Below are 19,137 nucleotides of genomic sequence, written 5' to 3'. Positions count from 1 at the left end.
CCGATCTACTGGAGAGGTCTGTTAGCAATGGAAAGCAATTTATGTGACCCTGTTAGGATTTATGTAACTGTGTGTGCGTGTGTGGTTGACTATAGGATAAAGTGTAACCTGTGCATGCTTTGCCTGCCCTGGCTGCCTCTGGTCCCTGTGCACAGCCTGCAGCCTTGTGGACCTGCTGCTGGCTGCTCGGGTGTCCCTGCCTGTCTGGGGCTTCCAGCCAGTGCAGGTCCTGCTCTGGTGTCTGCGAGGCCGTCCTTCCCCGCCCGTGTCCGTTCTAAACACAGAAGTTCAATCTTCCCAGACTTGGCTTTGGCACCCAGGCTGCCTGAAACCTTCCCAGACGCGTTCCCGCCCCTGCCCTCTCGTCCTCTTGCCTCACAGCGCTTTCACAGACCTCGCTGTGTATTTGACTTTGTTTCAGAGTACTGTCACCTTGGGCTGCTCTGTCGCCCGCTGGGCCGTGTACCCCTTGGTAGCAGGGCTTTTATTATACGTTTATGACCTCGGCATCTAGTGCAGCGCGTGACACCAGGTGTGCACTCAGTAAGGCTCCGCAGATGCCAGAGCCGAGGAGCCTGGGCTAAAGCTGAGGGGAGCGGCAGCTACTTGTGGGAAGTGAGAGGCTGTCATGAGCGGGGGAGAGGGCTTGCCGGGTCACTGCATCTTCTTGCAGCTTTAGACCCAGACCCACCCACTGGCTGAAAGAGCTTCATGAGAGGTGCCCCCTCCTTATATTGTTTCAGTAATCAAATCCCTCATTCTCAGAAAATGGAGACATATTTTACCTAAATCGTTTATACTAGGGCTTAAGCCTTTATTTTCAGCCTTAGTATACAGTACGTCCCCTACATACGAACAAATTCTGTTCTGAGAGTGCATTCGTTAAGTCCAGTTTGTTCGGAAGTCCAGCAAAGTCAGCCTAGATACGCAACTAACACAATCGGAGGGCAAGCTGCAATTTCACTCACGCCTGATGTTGATGGAATGCACGTTCGCATCTTTGAAAGTTCGTAACTTGAAGGTTCGTGTGTAGGGGACTTAATTTATATGGATCCCTCTGTGAAAGTAAACAAAACATTTAAACCAGTGTTGTAATAATTCATAAAATTGAAACGAGATTTGTGAAGTTAGATGCCAAAATGTGTGAGCTTATTAGGTAGGCTTTAAACCATGTATATCCGTAAGTATTGAAGAGCGAGGGTTTTGCATACAATGTGCTTTTTCCCGTTAACTTTCTCTTTGCGCACAGTTCTGCTTTATTCTGGTTAGGTATTCTGGATGCAGCAGTTCATTCTTTTTCCTTTTTTATTTCTACAACGTGCCCAGTGTAATCACACGTGGAGTTATGTTTTATAAAACAGCGCCTGCCTGTAGGAGCATGGGAATCTGCAAGGACAATGCTATGAGGGAGGAAATGGAAGGAGAATCTATCTCCTCACCAAATATTTCTCCATTTGGTTTCAGTAGTTACAGTTTCCTTGGAGATTGGAGCCCACTTTTTACTCTTTTGTCGTTTTAAGCTATATCACAGTTATGAAGAATCTTTTTGTCATTCTACTAAATAAATTTTTACCTGACATTCAGGAGTTGTATTGCCTCACTTCATTTCCAGGTTATAACACTTCTCATACCTTTGCAGCATCTGAGTGAGGTGTGCAGATGTCTATTTAATATAGCATATGCTTTATATTTTTGCTCTTGGTTTAAGAGCTTAAGTATCTTTCAGGGGATAATGCAAATATTTTGTGTTTTACTTTTATTATTTTTAAGTGAAATTTAATGTCTTTCATGTACAGAACATACATTTTTCCTGCCTTCTTACTTTTTTGGTGATGGGGGGAGAATTAACAGCTCCTGCTTCCCTATAACTTTCTGTGCTGGCCCCAGCTACATTATGGACATGATTGATGGCTTTTCTAGAAATCCATGGCATTAGACATAACCAATATTGTTAAGAAGAAACTTGAATAACTTAGACCTTCTAAAATTATGCTTGTTACCTTCCTTCTCAAGGCAGGTGTAAGAATAAATAAGGTATTTTGCTTTGATCCCCTCAAAAGCAAAACAGTTTGAGGAGGAATTATTATGGGGATTATGTCCCTGGCAAAAAGCACCGTGTAACTGTCAAGTGTGTTTGGTGGTTAACATTAAGATCCAGTGTTAACTGCCAAAATGCCAACTTGAAGGAAACCATTTCCGCACGTGTAGCTAAAGTAAAGAAATTCATTTAAACAGTGTTTAAGAATGAAGATGTATTTTAATAAATGCCATGCCTGTTGATTGATCCAGTATAATCTTACAGTTGATTCTATTATCTGTTGCTTATGTTTAGTTCTTTTTTTTTTACTATTTTATGTTTAGTTCTTTTTTTTTCTTTTACCATTTTGAGTAAATACATTGAGTAGTCACAAAGTAGTTTTTTCAGCTTAGTCTGTAGATCTGACGCAATACTAAGTGGTAGAATATTTATTAATGAATTTTGGGAGTGGATGCTTTACATAAATAAGAATGTTTAAATATTTGTTTACATATTTTTTGAAGTGTTTATGATACCTTGGAAAATACCTTACAACCTTTTGTTTCTACGGTTCTAAATATTTGAAAGGCTAGCTGGTAGAAAAGGGGGCAGACTCAGTTGTGTTGCTTGAAGAGACTATGAGATATGGAAAACTCGATAAAGGGGCCAAATTTAATGTAACGTAGGGAAGACTTTTATGGGCTCCACCACAGACTGGCCTCCCTTGTGGCCGTGTCCCAGTAGTGGACGACTGGGTGGTTTTCTGTCTCAGGCACAGCAGAACGGGCTGCTGGTGGCAGTGGGAAGGCTGGACCAGGTGATGCCCAAGGTTCCTTCAACCCTAGATCCTGAGAAATCTGGTAGAACTTTATATATAAGAAGACTGAAGTCTTAGGAGATTAAATGATTTTACCTTTTGGATGTTAAAAACTTAAGGAAACGAGAACTTCAAGGACCTTTGTCATGTTTATAGCTGGAGCTTAGGAAGAAGAGATGAAAATGAGATTGAGGGTAAATTGGGTGCTGACCAGTTTCTGGCAGTGACGTCTGCCCACACCCACCCACGGTACCGTGTCGCCTCTTTGAAGCTTCTTGGTAGCTCTGGGAGCAATTTTAGGGGTTTAATGCTTCTGCATATAGAGTCCCTTCTGCTTTTTCCTGCCCCCTGCCCCCATCCACCTGGTGAATTTTTACTTCCCATCCAGTGCACTGCTCTACAGCTTTCTCTGCTGTGACCTCTCTCGACCCCTGTGTCTCTCTAGCCCATACTTGACTGGCACAGGTGCTCCATCCTTGGTGCTCCCTTTGCACTTTGCCCAGACCCATTTTAGAGCAACACTGTATTGTAAGTGATGTATGTTTGTCAGGGAACTGAACTTGCTAACCATGAACTTGACAATATCTCAACCACTGGAACATACCTGTTCTGCTAGGACTTATTCAGAGTATTTGGGTTTTCACCCCAGCTCTGTGACGGTAGACAGGTTGCTTACCAGGGCCTCAGTTTCTCATCTGCTGGGTGAGGATATTAACAGTCCCTGCCCCCCCAATATAGATTTGTTAAGAAGATTAGAGGAGTTAATATGTGTGCTTAGAACAGTGTCAAGTAAGCATTTAATAAGTTAGTGTTATTATCTGGACCAAAGCTGAGAACCAAGTTATTAAGAAACAAATTATTCATAGAGTTTATGTAAGAAAACAAAGTATGTTTTGAGCTAAAACAAAATGAGGTTAAGTATCTCTTAATAAAGAGATTATCTCTAAATAATATAGGTGTACAAAATACACCTAAATACAAAATACACCTAAATAATATAGCTGAAATGTAATATATGTTTCCTCTCTCATGAAAAAGCCCAACATGGAGCAGTCCATGGTTGCTGTAGTCCACAGGGTCATTCAGAATCCCAGATGCATTCATGTTACTCTTGGGAAGCTGGTCTCTCAGAGTACAAGCGGTCCTGTCTCCCATTTGCGCTCCAGCCTCAGTTAGAGAAAGTGGTTTCAACCTTAAGGAGAGGAATCAGAAGTTGTATACATCATTTATGGCCCCGCCGCATTGTCTCAGTCACATGATCACACCTAGCTGCAAGGGAAACTTGGGATGGACTGGTTAGAGTCCCAGCTCTGCCACTGAATGGCTGTGAGACTTTGGGGAAGTTGCTTCACCTCTCTGTGCCTGTTTTCTTGTCTTTGAAGTGGGGGTAGTAGAAACACCTGCCTCATAGAGATACGGTGAGGATTCATTCCATTAAGTTAATATGTGGAAAGCATTCAGGGCGGTGCCTGGCACAAAGGAAGCATTATATACATGTCAGCGATTGTGATTATTTTTCTAAAAGGTAGAAGGGAGTATGAGTATTGGGGGGTCAGTGAGCAGTCTCTTGCATGGAAGGAAAACCAGAGGCTGGGGCTCCCAGCCTGCCTCATTAGCCGAGGTTTCTGGGTAGCCACAGCTTTACTGTAAATCACTGTGGGTCGCAGGAACTTTTAGGCTCCTGCCTTGCACAGGTCTTGTTTAGGCCTCCCTTGGGTCAGTATGAGAAAGGTTTATGAGCTGTGTTTATGGCTTTGACCTCTCAATTTCTCATTTCTAGCTCTTCCTTCACTGTGGCTTGTCATTAATATACCAAGGAAGTAAGTTAAACATTCTATTTATAACTATATTTATAACATTCTTTCTTCCTTATAGTAGTTGTAGTACTAAAAAGATGACTGTAAAGTGAAGTCCATTTGCAGTTGATGTTAATTAGAAAATGTTTATAAATGGCAAAGGCAATATGCAATCCAGTTGTTTCTAACTCCTGCTTTTTCTCCAATACATTATCCCATGTGTTTGTAGTAACAGTGGGCCGCATGGTGTATGTGCACAGCTACCTTGGCAGTTCCCAAACTTGACCGCTTAGAGCACTATTCCTGGAAACGGTTGGCTCTGCGTGTGCCGTGAGCGTGGGATGTTAGACCAAGTCAGTGGGAAATACTGCCTGCCCTGTCTTCTGCTTGGCGATTCATAGGGCACGTTAGCGTATTAAAAGCTGTGATGGGTGTGAGTAGAAAAACCTGCTTCATTTTCTTTAATTCACTTGACAGACTGACTTGAAAATGAATTTTTTGGATTTATTGATTTGACTAGTGATGCTATAACTATTTCTGGAAAATGGAGCTCCATATGTACTAGTTTTGGCAGTATGAAAGATCCTGATCTGCCTCAAAGTTTAATGCAGATCATGCTGCTAATTGTATGAGTTGCCTGCAATTCCTGCTCTTAATTGCATCAGGGTCAAGGTGTGAATATAAGGCCTAATACCCTATTCATCTGGAGAGAAACCATCAGAAAGACATGAAAGTTTGACATTGCCTGACGAGTGGTGCTGAGAATTCTTCTAGGAATTAATCTGGTAACAGAAGTTTCAGATTTAAATTTTTCAAAAGTTTCTGTCTTTCAGCCCTAGACACTATTTTCATAATCTAATGATAAATTACATGAGTTAGAAGTTTGACTAAGATTATACATAAAATAAATAAGTATACATATGTCATGAATATCTCTAGTAGAAGTAGAAAACTTGGGAATTTTTAAAAGTTTTAAAAGTTCAAGAATGATAGGTGCGAAGAGTTTTTTGTAAAGTAACAGCTTCCCCAGCTGTGAAAAACCAAGTTCTACTTGTGTGCCAGAGATATCTGTGCATGAATGGTGTTTTCAATGTGGCCATTTAACAATTTAGACACATTGTGGCCTTCTTTTGAATATAAATTTAATCCTCTTCCCATCCTCAGGGTTGATTTTATTTCTGGGTCTTGTTTCAGATCTAAATTGATTAATACTGTATTAGAAATTAAAACAATGAGTCCACCTTTATTTAATGAAATATATGCTTTTTAAAATGTTTAATTCTGATTTAAAAAAATACTCAATATAGATGTTTAGAAGATATCGAGAAATAGAAATAAGAATTAAATCACATAATGATACTTTCTAACAATAATCACTATTAATATTTTGGTTTTTTATTTCAGTTTCCCTATGAATATTACATATTTTGAACATATTAGACGTGATACCATTGGCACATTTTGTATTCTCTGGTTTTCAAAATCCTTTTTCATTGCTATTAAGAATTTGTAGTAAATGTAATTTCATCATCTAGAATTACATTATCTACTTAATCCATTATTACTGAACAGTTAGGTTATTCCCAGTCTTTTGCCATTATAAATAATGACATAGTTACCATCTTTGTGCATACAGCTGTATACTGTGTTTCAAAATTATGTCGTGGGGATAGATTCCCTCAAATTAGAATTACTAGGTCAAAGAACATGAGTACTTTTACTAAGGGTGTTGATACATATTGGTAAATTATTTTACGGAGAGATTGTACCAATTCACATTCTCACCAGTGGTATTTTAGAGTAACTGCGTCATTTCAACAGTTTTGTAATTTTATTGGCAAATAATGAAATCTTGCTTTAATTTGTATTTTTTGATTACTGATGAGATTGAACATTAAAAAAAATATGTTCATTAGCCATTGTTTTTTCTCTGTGAATTTTCTATTCATGTTCTTTGCTTATTTTTCTATTGCATATCTTTGGGGATGTCTGTTTTATCTTTTACTTGTAAAAACATTGACCTGTTAACGATATTAAGCTTTTGTCATATTATTGCCAATGTTTTTTCTAGTTTTGTTGGACTTGTAATTTTACAATTCTTGACATGCAGAAGTTTCAGATTTTTACATATTTAAGTGTACCAATCTTCTTCTTTGCAGTTTCTTTCTTTTTTTAACTGAGTTTAGAACATTATTACTGACTCAAGGATATGATAAATAATCAACTTTGTTTTCATGACTATTTTTCATATTTATCTTTTTAGTATTTTAGAATTCGTTTTGTGGTAGAATGTAACATGCAGATCTAAGCAATTTTTTTCTTTCAAAGTAGATAGCTGGTTTCTGTACAAAACTGAATAATCCAATTTCTTTCCCATTGACGGGTGGCCCTTTCTTCATCTTATATTACTTTCTTACGTAGTCAAGGGTCTATTTCTGGGACATTTCTTCTCCATTGGTTTGTGGTTTTTGTTCTCAAGTAATACATTGTTTTAATTATTACAGCAATAATACTACCTTAATATCTTCTTTTCCTACAGTTAATACCCCTTATTTCTAATTCAGTGTTTTTAGTTAGACTAGGATTTTTTTAGAAGAGTGTTTAATAAAAATGGTAATAGTAAGCATCTTGTTTTGTGCCTTATTTTTAATATAAATGCTTTTATTTTACTCTTTTGCCTTTAAATAATTATGGGAAGGAAATATTCTTTTATTTTCAACTCTTAGAAACATTAATCTGAAATGGATGGAGACTTCTATCAAATGCCTGAATTTAGAAGTTGTTTATAAAGTGAATTTTTATACGTGAATCACGCTTTGCCAGAACTTACGTTGCACATTGCAAAATGTGTCCCTAGAGAAAATGTTTCAGCTTCAAGCAAAATACATTTTTTGATACCAGAATTTTTTGTTTTTCCCCCTCAAAAGGCAGTAGGGCATTTTCTTTGTTTTTTGGGTTTTTTTTTTTGTGGTACGCGGGCCCTTCACTGTTGTGGCCTCTCCCGTTGCGGAGCACAGGCTCCGGACGCACAGGCTCAGCGGCCATGGCTCACGGGCCCAGCCGCTCAGCGTCGTGTGGGATCCTCCCGGACCGGGGCACGAACCCGTGTCCCCTGCATCGGCAGGCGGACTCTCAACCACTGTGCCACCAGGGAAGCCCAGGACATTTTCTTAACTACCTGATAGACAAACATCTTCAAGCGGAGAGATGGAGTTTGACAATGCCTTCTAGACCCTGGCATTATTCCAAGGAACTCTTAGAAACACAGTGTCCCCAAACTGTCAAATTCTAGAAATCCTGAAGACAGCATTGAACTAGGTATTGGCTGGGTATCTTGAAGATGCTCTTGATTTGACTTGCTTGAAATCTATGCCAGCACTGTGTAGTCGAACTTTCTGATGCTGGAAATGTTCTATAGCTCTGCTGTTCCGTATGGTAGCCACTGGCCACATGTGGCCGTCAGACACTTGTAATGTGGCTGGTGTGAGCAGTTTTTAATTTTATTTAATTGTAGTTAAAATTTGAATAGCCTCATATAGCTAGTGGTTACCATGTTGGACCGTGCAGATCTATGCAGTTCACCAGTATATATCTAAGGTCATTTGTAACTCTCAGACTGTGCTTTTCTGAATATGGCTAGAAATTTCCTAAGAATCTTCTCATAATTCAAGAACTGGTAAATTGGGAAAGTTGCGTGGGTTGGGGGAACCTCTGATGTGTTCCAGTTCTTGAATTCTTGATGAGATACTCCCTGAATCCAGGTGATACACATGGCTGTTCACTGCCTGCTGGTATCCATTAAAAATCAGGTATTATTTGTGATAATTGACAAGTTAATATATTTTCAGGATGAATATGAATTTTTTTTTCTTTTGCAGCTGTTGGGTTAATGCTCCAGACCAAAATTAACTTCTAGATAATAAGCTTCTGTAGCACTGAGGGAGGGGTTGGTTGTACGAAAGTCATTTCCTACAGAGAGGCTTAGAAGCCCTTTTGTGTAATTGACCTGATTCATCTACTACTGGGCTGTTATAAAATGAGGTTTTAGAGAAGGCTTCCATTTCTTGAAATAAACTTGATTTTTGTACACATTTTTATTTCTAATATTTTCTAACCTTGTTTCAGCTATTAGTTATGTGTAAATGTTCTAGAAATAAAAGTCTTCTTTAGAAACGTTGTATGAAAGGGAGTGAATCTATGTAGCATCAGTGTACATGATGTAAAGCCACAAATGGCTTTATGCTTTGTAGTTCATTAAAAAGTTTTTATATGCTTGATATAAAATCACCCCCCCCATTCTGCCATGGGTAATTGAATAAAGCTGATATATTTTATAACAAATTGTCTTGAGAACTGAATTTGCATACAATATCAATTACATATCTCTTTAGTAAGGAATTGTCAGGGCATTGCCCGGTAATGTTCAAAAGTTGAATTTGCTTGCTCTAACATGTCTGTATTTCTAGGAATTTCTAAAAATTCACTGTGCATACTCAAAGTTTAAAGTAAATAAACATTAGTAAAAATAAGACATACGTTAGTGTGATTCTTTTTAGGAGTAGTAAGAGAGGCATGCCATGAAATTTAAAAAAAGGAAAAGAGATTGGAAGGAATTATTTTAGTAGTTAGGAATAGTTAAAATAAGTTATAAGTATATAAGTTATAAATTAAGAAGAGATTCCTCTGCTAGTTTCTACTTCTAGCTTTAATACTTACATAAGTACTAAGGCGAGAAATCAGATTTCTTTGTACCATCAAGTTCTTTATTTGAAATGCCTATAGTTTAGTACATATTAGACGATGGGCCCCATGCTAGTTTAAGATGCTTCCTTTTCGAGCATCCTTTGAGATGCTCACTTTTTAGAGGCCTCTTATTATAGTAGAAGTTGTGTGTAAACAGTTTGAAGAAAATCAGTGCTTTGCCAAATAATTAGTAGTTTTATCTTAATTCTTTTATGTCTAAATTTGACTTTTAGAGAGGAAGTCCTTTTTACATACACATCATGTAGCTTATTTGAGGGACCACTGATTTTAGTTGACATAATGATTTACTGAAGAAAAAAAAAGGACATCCAATTTGGTATTTTGTCTCCCTCTTGAAGAAGTATACTTTTTTTTTTTTTTTGCGGTATGCGGGCCTCTCACTGTTGTGGCCTCTGCCGTTGCGGAGCACAGGCTCTGGACGCGCAGGCTCAGCGGCCATGGCTCACGGGCCCAGCTGCTCTGCGGCATGTGGGATCTTCCCAGACCAGGGCACAAACCCGTGTCCCCTGCATCAGCAGGCGGACTCTCAACCACTGCGCCACCAGGGAAGCCCGAAGTATGCATTTTTTAAAAATCTCATTCTTTATAGCCAATTTAAAAAGCAACACATTTGGAATTATCTCTAATTTTAGACTTTTTCCTTCATATTGAAAGAGTATCCTTTATATAAAACTTTCAATGGGTATATAGTTTGTATTTTTGTGATTTTAGTCCACCAAAGTTTTTGACTACTGAAGAAGCTACTTAAGTTAATTTGCTTTCGAAATTCATTTACTTTTTGCCGTATAATGCTGTGTGACCAATCATCCCCAAACTCAGCGACTTGAGACCACAGTCATTTGTTCTCATGACTGTGGGTTGTTGAGGTGGCTCTGCACTAGGCTGTGATGGAGTGGCTTTGCTTGCATCGCATGTATGCGGCTTGGATCTCCTCCCAGTGTCACTCGTCCTCCTCGGCAGGTTGGCTGGGACATACTCTTCCTATGGCCATGACAGAGGATAATCCCAACCGCCAACCACAGTGCACACCCCTGCTTGTGTCCCATTTGTTTTTTTTTTTTCCCCTGGTGGCGCTGTGGTTAAGAATCCGCCTGCCAATGCAGGGGACACGGGTTCGATCTCTGGTCCGGGAAGATCCCACATGTCGCAGAGCAACTAAGCCCGTGCGCCACAACTACTGAGCCTGTGCTCTAGAGCCCGTGAGCCACAACTGCTGAGCCCACGTGCTACAACTACTGAGCCTGTGCTCTAGAGCCCGCGAGCTACAACTACTGAAGCCTGCGTGCCTAGAGCCTGTGCTCTGCAACAAGAGAAGCCACCACAATGAGAAGCCCGCATGCCACAACGAAGAGTAGCCCCCACTTGCCGCAACTAGGGAAAGCCCGTGCGCAGCAAAGAAGACATAGCACAGCCAAAATAAATAAATAAATAAAATTTAAAAAAAGTATACTCATCCTGTAGGACTTAAAAAAAATCCCATTGGCTAAAGCAAGTCACATGGTCCAACCCAAAGTCCAGGGCAAGGAAGTTAACTGGAGGTATAAAGTCATGTCAAAGGGCATATCTTCAGGGAGGAGTGAAGAACTGTGACCAGTATTTCAGTCAACCACATACAATTTATATACCTGTCTTCATTTAGGTGATGAGAGGCTAAAATAAGCAAATGTTGGAGTGATTAAAAAAGGAATGTGTGGGATTTAATTTGGTTCTCAAAATTATTAATTGGCGAACTCTGTAAAGCAGTCTGGAGTGTAAAGTGGTACTAATTCTAGAGATTATCATATTAAGTGAAGTAAGTCAGACAGAAAGATAAGTATCATATGATAATACTTATATGTGGAATCTAAAAAAACACAAATGAACTTATTTACAAAACAGAAATAGACTCACAGATACAGGAAACAAACTTATGGTTATGGAATTGGGGGGGAGATAAATTAGGAGTTTGGGATTAACAGATACACACTACTATATATAAAATAAACAACAAGGACGTACTGGGAACTATATTGAATATTTTATAGTAACCTGTAATGGAAAAGAATCTGAAAAAGAACAGGTGTGTGCATGTGTGTGTGTGTGTATGTGTGTGTGTAACTGAATCACTTTGCTGTACATCTGAAACTAACACAACATTGTAAAGTAACTATACTTCAATTTACAAAACAGGTAAAACACATAGCTGCTAATGGCAGAGCTATGACTCAGACCACCCCCCCCCCCCCAAGAAAAAGATGGTACTAATTCAGGAATAGGATAAAATGATGTCTTTACCTGATTCGTGAATTGTACAGATCTTGTACTATAGCAAATTCATTTCTTGCTATACTTTGGCTTTTTCACTTTGTATGATATTTTCTCTTTTAGGAATCAAAAATTACTGCAGGGTAATACTTGAAAAATATTTTTCACCCATGGGTAAAAAAGATTCTTTGACATAAATGACTAATGTTATATTAATATGTATTTAATCAGATATTTTGGACTGTTGGCGCCAACGGCAGAATAAAAGACGTTAGTCGTCAGTGTTTTAAGAGTAACATAAATAGCCTTTTCTATTCCTGACGTTTGCGTACCTTCCGGTATTCAGTAAAAACGCTCTACTGTTGGCCTCCCAGCAATGCTCAAAAATCAGAGATTCAATACAGTAAAAAAACTTTATCTTGTGTTTTTTAGTGACAGTACCAATTTGAGATGACAGAGGGAGGAGAATGACCTCAAAGAACCAGATGGCCAAGTATTAGATAAGAAATATTTTTCTTTTCATAAACAGTTCCTCTGTTTTAGGGGGACTGGATTTGCTTTCCATGCTCTTTTCTTTCGTATGGGCTGGTTGGAGGAAGAAGCAAGTAGGGAGGTGTGGCCTTCAGAGTCATAGGAGTTGAATGAATGCAGGAGAGAACAGAGTCCCTGCCCTGGTCATTGCAGATGCGGTGCCGATGAGGCTGGGGTCAGGGCCTTTCCGGACAGCTTTGCCCTCATCTCCCACCACCACGCTGCTCCAGAATCCAAGTGGTAGAATGGGCTCAGCAGCTTCCTACTTTATGGGGAGGGAAAGTGAGGTTCTGAGATGTTCAGGGACTTGTGCAAATATGGGATGGGACGCAGAGCCAGGATGGGGTCTCCCTCTGGCCTTCATGCTGTACCTTTTGCTGTAGTGCGGCTGGATGAGAGTGTGTGGGTGTATAATTCCTGGAAGAACGGCTGAAAATCTGCGTGTGGGAGCAGTATTGCGTTCCTGATAGAACGTTTTAATGTTTTGCCTTGGGAAATATTTTGGTCTGGGGAAGCTAAAAATCCTCAAGAGAAGGAAAACCTCAACCTGTAGCTGTAACTGCCACACCTCAACTGCCATAAAGAATTGAGGGGTCTTTGGAAGTGTAGCAGCAGATCAAAGCCAGTTGCTAAAATAATAGCCACAACCTTCACCCTTCTTAGACAGGATCCTGGTATTTGAGTTGGATGGAATGCCTTCTCTGTCCATATCAAATTGAAACGTTTGAAAGAGGTTTGGGAATCTCTTTTTAAAATTGAAATTGTTCTTTTGTGTTGCTGTCTTTGTAGCTGAGGAAACAGTCCCATCTTAGGTAAGTTCACAGCACCAGCTAGGAAAAGAGTTGGAGCTAGAATTCCTCTCTTGATCCCTTAAACCACTATTATTATTTCCATATTAATGTGGTGACTGTTTCATCGATCCCCTCCTTGGTTTTAAGGTACCACGTAGAGGTGAAGGGAGGATACACAAAGAAATAGGAAATTCCTCAAAGAGCATCCAGTCCAAATGGTGTGAGATAAATGGGAGATTGACTGGTGGTGTCACACAGGGTTGGTGAAGACTATTAATAAGGTTCTATGACTTGAATCACACATGTAGGGCATGCCAAGACTTATGACCGTGTCCTAAAGTAATCCCAGAGTTACTGTTCTGATTTTTTTTTTTCCATTGTGTTTTCTAACTCACTTTCGTTGGCACTTATCAGTATTGTTTTATAACTGTCACCTGATCTGTCTTCTCCACCTGACTGAGTCTGTTAAGAGACAGGGTGTCTCGTATCCTTAGCCCCTCAGCACACAGCCGTGGGCCTGGCTCACCCCATGGACTTCGCTTGATGCTATCTTGAATGAATATATGCACCTACACATTTTATATATAAATATATTTTCATATTCAATAGCTCTGAAGTAGCTACTTGGAGCAGAGACCATTTCCAACCAGAAATGGGGCATTGAGAATTTTCATTTGGAGGCCAAGCCCAGGAAGATTTTCTGAATGAATCGACGTTTAAAAAGCTGCAGCAGGTTATCCCCAGAGGGAGTAGACTGTAATGGTGCTGCCATAGTTAGTTCTCTGGCTGGAATTGAAAGTCTACTATTTATTTTATGAAACCGTACAATACGCAGCATTTGTTAGGCACAGGAAAATAGATACTGTTGTGTCCCTGGGCTTTATGTATGGAGTTCAGTCGGGCAGTGCAAGTCCAGATGCATCTGATAGCTTAAATAATGAGGAGTTCGGGCTGTAATGATGTAAAGCCAGTGTCAGGCACTTACTGGTTTACGTACATCTTCATATGCACGGTTGCAGCAGTGCGTTAGTGCGTTCACTATCGTGGTGAATTGATGTGCACTCCTTGAGACCGGGGGGCCACGGTGCAGGGGTTTATCAGACTCCAGTGCCCTTCCCCTCTCTTGTCTCTAGTGTCCCCGACCTGTTCATCTGCAGTGTACAGTCTGTCTTAGCTACAGTAGTTGCTTGTGATTTATATGTGCAGGTGACAGAGATATTGCTTTCGAGGGAGGGCAGAGCCTTCAGTCTGTAATGGGAAGCTGGGCTGCCTCTGGAATGTGGCCATTTGATGCTGATGACGCTTCACTTCTGTAGCCCACACAGGTGCTGCTCCGTGCGTTCAGACTGGTTAAGATCAAATGTGATGCCTCCGAAGTGTGGCTGGGAGCCCCTGGCACGCCCTCTCTTGCTGTTATTTCCTATAGAAAATTCTTTTTGACAAATGCATTTTTTAGGTGGCAGGCGTCTTCTCAAGAATGTGTCTTTGTGGTGTTTGCCAGGAAATGCCTTGAATTTAAAAATTGTCAATGTTGGCTACTGGAAAGAGTATGAAATATGGAGTCAGACAAAACCAGATGTAGATTTGAGTCCCATCTGCCCCTTCCCAGCTGTGCAATTTATGCGTGTTCCAGTCATTCAAGCCTCTTACTGCCCACGAGGAGCCTCCCTTACAAGGTTTCTTGGCACATAGTAAATGCACAGCAAATGCTATTTAAAAGAATTAATGTGTGAACTCTGAATTTTAAACCAAGAAACACCATTTCTTACCTTGTGAGGTTTCTTACAAGGGTTTTTCATTGTCCTCTGAAGCTTCCAAATACCTTTACCACCTATTTGCCCTGCGTATATGAAGAGCTACATTTTCATCACACATTTACTAAATAAGTGGATTTTTTTAGTTTCCAGAATTTTTTTTTTAATTTGAAGCTTGAAAGGCAACTTGTGGGTTTGAATCAGAATACCCTTGTTTAGCAGCTGAGACAGGTATGCCCGCAGCACTTGGAAATCTTATTTCTACAAACTTGCTGGCTGAAAAGCTTGCCGGGCCAGACAGCATTCTGACCCTCTTTCATGGAATAGTACTTTTTTGCCTTTATGAGCAAATGTACCTTTAGATTTGGAGGCAAACAATAGTGGGCTGAGGAGTCGACAGGTAGGGAATTGGGACGGTGGGTGTGGAGCCCTCTTTTGAGGTTCTTGGCCGTGAGAAGCTGGGAAGGAGAGGGTAGGCTCACAGTGAGGCTCGGCGCTGGAGGGCTTTGCTTGTTTTTGCGTTGCTGGTTTGCTCTGAAGGTGGGTGATGTCACCAGTGACGACGTGTTCTTTTCCAAATCATACTTGCGCATTTCTGACTGGCCTCTTAACGGATTAAACACTTAAAATTCTCTCTTCTCCTATCTTTGGTAATGCAACTTTCTACTGGTCCTGGTCCTTCTGCCTATGACTAAGAAGGGTTTATTTATTTTTTTGAAGATATAAAAGGTATTTATTTTGTTTGAAATTTACATATGTTGAAAGTCACTTTTTTGACGAATAGTTCCGTGAATTACGGTTTATTTCTTTAAACGGTCATCTTTCCCAGGGTCTGTCCTTGCCTTCTGTACATTTTCTTGAGTAATCTCATTTGCTCTCATGATTTTAACTTCCACACCTGTATGGTGCAGGCACCCAAGTTTATAACTTCTCTTGCCTCATACATGTCTTCCCCCGGATGTCCCTGTAATTCCTATTTCTAATAGTGCCGTCGCCTTGGCCTTGGCCGGGAGCCTACGTGATATTCCCTTTCTCTGTCCCTCACTTGGTGCGGCCACACCATAGCTCACCAATTACTATTGATTTTTTGCCTTTAAAACCAGGGTCCTCAGCTGTAGCTGCAAGTAAGGATCACCTGCGGAACTTTTAAAAGTTCTGTCCCAGAGCTACTGAGTCAGCATCTCTTGAGGCTTAGGCACGCATATTTTTATGAAGTTTCCCTGGTAATTCTCATGTTCATCTAGCATTGAAAACAACTCAGCAGAATTTGTTCTCCCACAGTTCCAGAGGCCTCCCATCTTGGAATCAAGGTGTCCGCAAGGCCGTGCTGCCTCTGAAGGCCTTGGGGGAGGGTTCTCCTTTGCCTCTTCCCGCTTGTGGTGGCTCCAGGCGTTCCTTGGCCTGTGATCGTCTAACTCCAGTCTCTGCCTCCATCTTCACCTGGTCGTCTCCTCTCTTTCCCTGTGTGTGTCTCCTAAAGACATTTGTCACTGGATTTAGGGCCCCCAGCAATCCAGGATGATCTCATCTCCAGATCCCTAACTACGTCTGCAGAGACTCTTTTTCCAGGTAAGGTCACCTTCACAGGTTCTGGGACATGGACCTGTCTTTCTGAGGGCCACCCGCTACGTTCCTCCTCAGGTTAGGGTGGTTCTCCCATCCAGTCATCCTGACTCTAATCCAGATGTGCGTCTTGCATGCTGCTGCCCTCATGATTACTTCATATGCAATCATGTTAGTCCTTTGCTTACATCTTACCAACTCCCATTCTTCTTAGGGTAAAAGGCCATGCCCCTTGTCGTGGCGTATCAGGGGGTTGTAATCTGGGCCCTGCCCACCTTTTACCCTCCTAGCCCTCTGCGTCTGTCCTCTTGAACTCTACGCTCCCACAGCACTGAACCACTCCTTGCCCTTGTACATACGATTGCCCTGCATTCCCCATTTAGTCATCTTGTTCAGAGTCCAAGAAAGTTCACACTCTCTGCTCTGTGAGGGCTTCTGACGTGGCTCTTCCCACGTGCTTTGAATGACTAGTGCATCTTGTCGCACGAGTGTTATGTCACGCTTGTTTTTATGTCTTTCTCTGCTTTTAAGTGGAGAGCTCTGAACACGGGTTGGTTGATATTCATCGTTGCAGCTCTAGTACTTGGCATTATAAATATTGAACGAATGACCATGTAGCTTAACCTGATTCGAAACTTTTCTCATCGTGACACTGTTTTCTCCACTGCCTTAACTATTTCCAGCATGGTTTTTCACTGGGTGTCATGTAGATGTATTAAGTAAGCAGGCATATTAAGTGGACTGGCATATTTGCTTAACCTGAAATATCTGTGCATCTCTGCTCAGGCAGTTGAAATGAAAATGCTTTTGCATATGTTAAGGTTGACATTTCTGGTTTTTGTGTTTTCACCTTTATATTAGATATGGCTTTGGGGTTGCAAGTAGCAGAAACCAACCTGAGTTAGCTGAAACTAAAAAGAATTTCACCAACAAGGGTCAGAGTACATCTGGGCCAATAGAAGCCCTTAAGGACCCTCTTTCCATCTCTTTTTGTTGCTTGTCTCTGTTCATCTGTTTCACTCCTCACTTCTCTGCTGCTTCATCACGGAACAGACTGTGACATCCCCACAGCTCCCGTGCTTCCAGTTTGCAGCTCTGGCCACCCACGCAGACTGGCGGTTGTCTCTCGTCCGGCTTTGCGTTTTCCGGGATGAGAATGTCATTGGCCAGCTCGGGCCGGATGTCTGCCTCCAGCTATTCAGCTCCAGGGTGGTGGAGAGGATGCTGGCCTGGCCGTTTCATTCAGACATGATGCCGGGGCTCCCCTTAGGGAGTTCAGGGCTGGATTCCTGAGAAGGGATGTCATGGTGAGCAGATCTCTTCAAAAGCACCTGCCGTGCTCTTACTAGGTTCGCTGTCCTTGACCAGCAGTATATAGTTGAGAGAAAGATGCAGCGGAGAGCTGGGCAAGTGTGAGGGTCACAAGGAACCTTGCCAGATCTTGTACCAATTGCCTCTAGGCCACAGTGGTGAAAATGTCCCTTAATTGTTTACAGCCCTGCCTTTGATTGATTCACGTACGTTTCTCTTAATACAGGATGCTCATCTTGGTTTAAGTGACACGGAAATATATTAGGACAAAGTGAGTTTATAATCGTTGTTTACTCATGGATATGTTCTTTGTAGTAGTGATCACAGATATGTTTAAGAAAACAATGCACATTATTCTGATCTTGCCTCAGAAAAAGGAGAGGAATAAGACTTGAAACAAATTATTTTTGTATTCTAGAGACATTTTCTTTTTGCTGACGTTCCTTTGTGATGGAAATGGAGACATTAAAAACACAGCAGGAATAATTTCTGGTGATAATTTAAATCCATTGTCATACTATAGCTACCGAATTGTAAAACAAACACCACAAACCCCTTGTTCTGACTTTCACTGTTCTCAGTGGGCCTTGTGTCCTACCCAGAGATCATGGCCACCATGATCTCTGGGATTGACGGGCAAGTGGCAAAGGCAAGACTTCCAGGAGAGGGTGGAGCCGCCACACCACAGGCACTGCCCCTGACTTTGGTGCTCCGAGGGAGCTTTGGAGCTGTTATGTTTATCCACACAGATTGGAAACAATTCCCTTCCTTCTTTCGGTTCTCTTTTTGAAAAGAATTTCTGCCAAGAGGGAGTTGGAGAATAGACATGGCAGTGTGGCAGCATGAGAAGCGGTCAGAACGTACAGGGACCCTTAATCCAGAGTTAGAAAATACAGGTGAAAACGGAAACCCTCCTGCAATCCTGCATTTCTTTTAAACACTGGTACTGGCTTAAAGTATTAATTCAGGAAATCTGCTTAAGGACAGTAGTGTTTTCCAGGTGACTTTTAGAGATATCTGTTAGTGGACTAAAACTCATCTTTTCTACCTTTGGGCTTTTTAATGGTCAACCTTCTTGTAGAGTCGTACTTTATGTTTAATTTTGCAGGCTAGTTTTTGCTAACCTGACAGTATAGGGTTCAAATAGCCATGGGAATGAAGGTGGAGAATTCCGAACTTTTAAGAATGCAAGTAACTAAATTGGGTCTTACAAATAAAGATCCTACAGACATTAACATGATTTGCGAGTGAGAGATGAGGTTTAATTAGAATGCTAGCTTCTAACTAGTTCATTTAAAAATATTTCTTGAGTGTTTCTCCGGGGCCCATTAGGACTGCGCTTGCTGAGTTGAGCCAGCACTAATACGGCCTCTGCAGAATTTTCATTTGCTTATTTTATACTTGGTCTCTTCTGAAAAGATTTGAAGCGTCTGACTTTATAGAATAGGAAACCTGTAATTACTTTGTACATCACTCTTCAATTAAGTTTCCGGAAGTGATTTGAACTTTATCATAGCTGACGTCTGTGAACCGTCTGTTCTGTGTCCCT

General features: G+C 40.9%; 1 protein-coding gene across 1 annotated transcript in view; it reads left to right on the top strand.

The window, feature by feature from the left end:
• Positions 1-19,137, top strand: part of PELI2 (pellino E3 ubiquitin protein ligase family member 2) — a 201,941-nt gene that overhangs the window by 32,272 nt on the left and 150,532 nt on the right. The window lies entirely within an intron of this gene.

The sequence above is a fragment of the Phocoena phocoena genome, chromosome 2 (assembly GCF_963924675.1).
Source record: "Phocoena phocoena chromosome 2, mPhoPho1.1, whole genome shotgun sequence".
NCBI lineage: Eukaryota > Metazoa > Chordata > Mammalia > Artiodactyla > Phocoenidae > Phocoena > Phocoena phocoena.
This window is presented reverse-complemented; position numbering and strand designations above follow the sequence as displayed.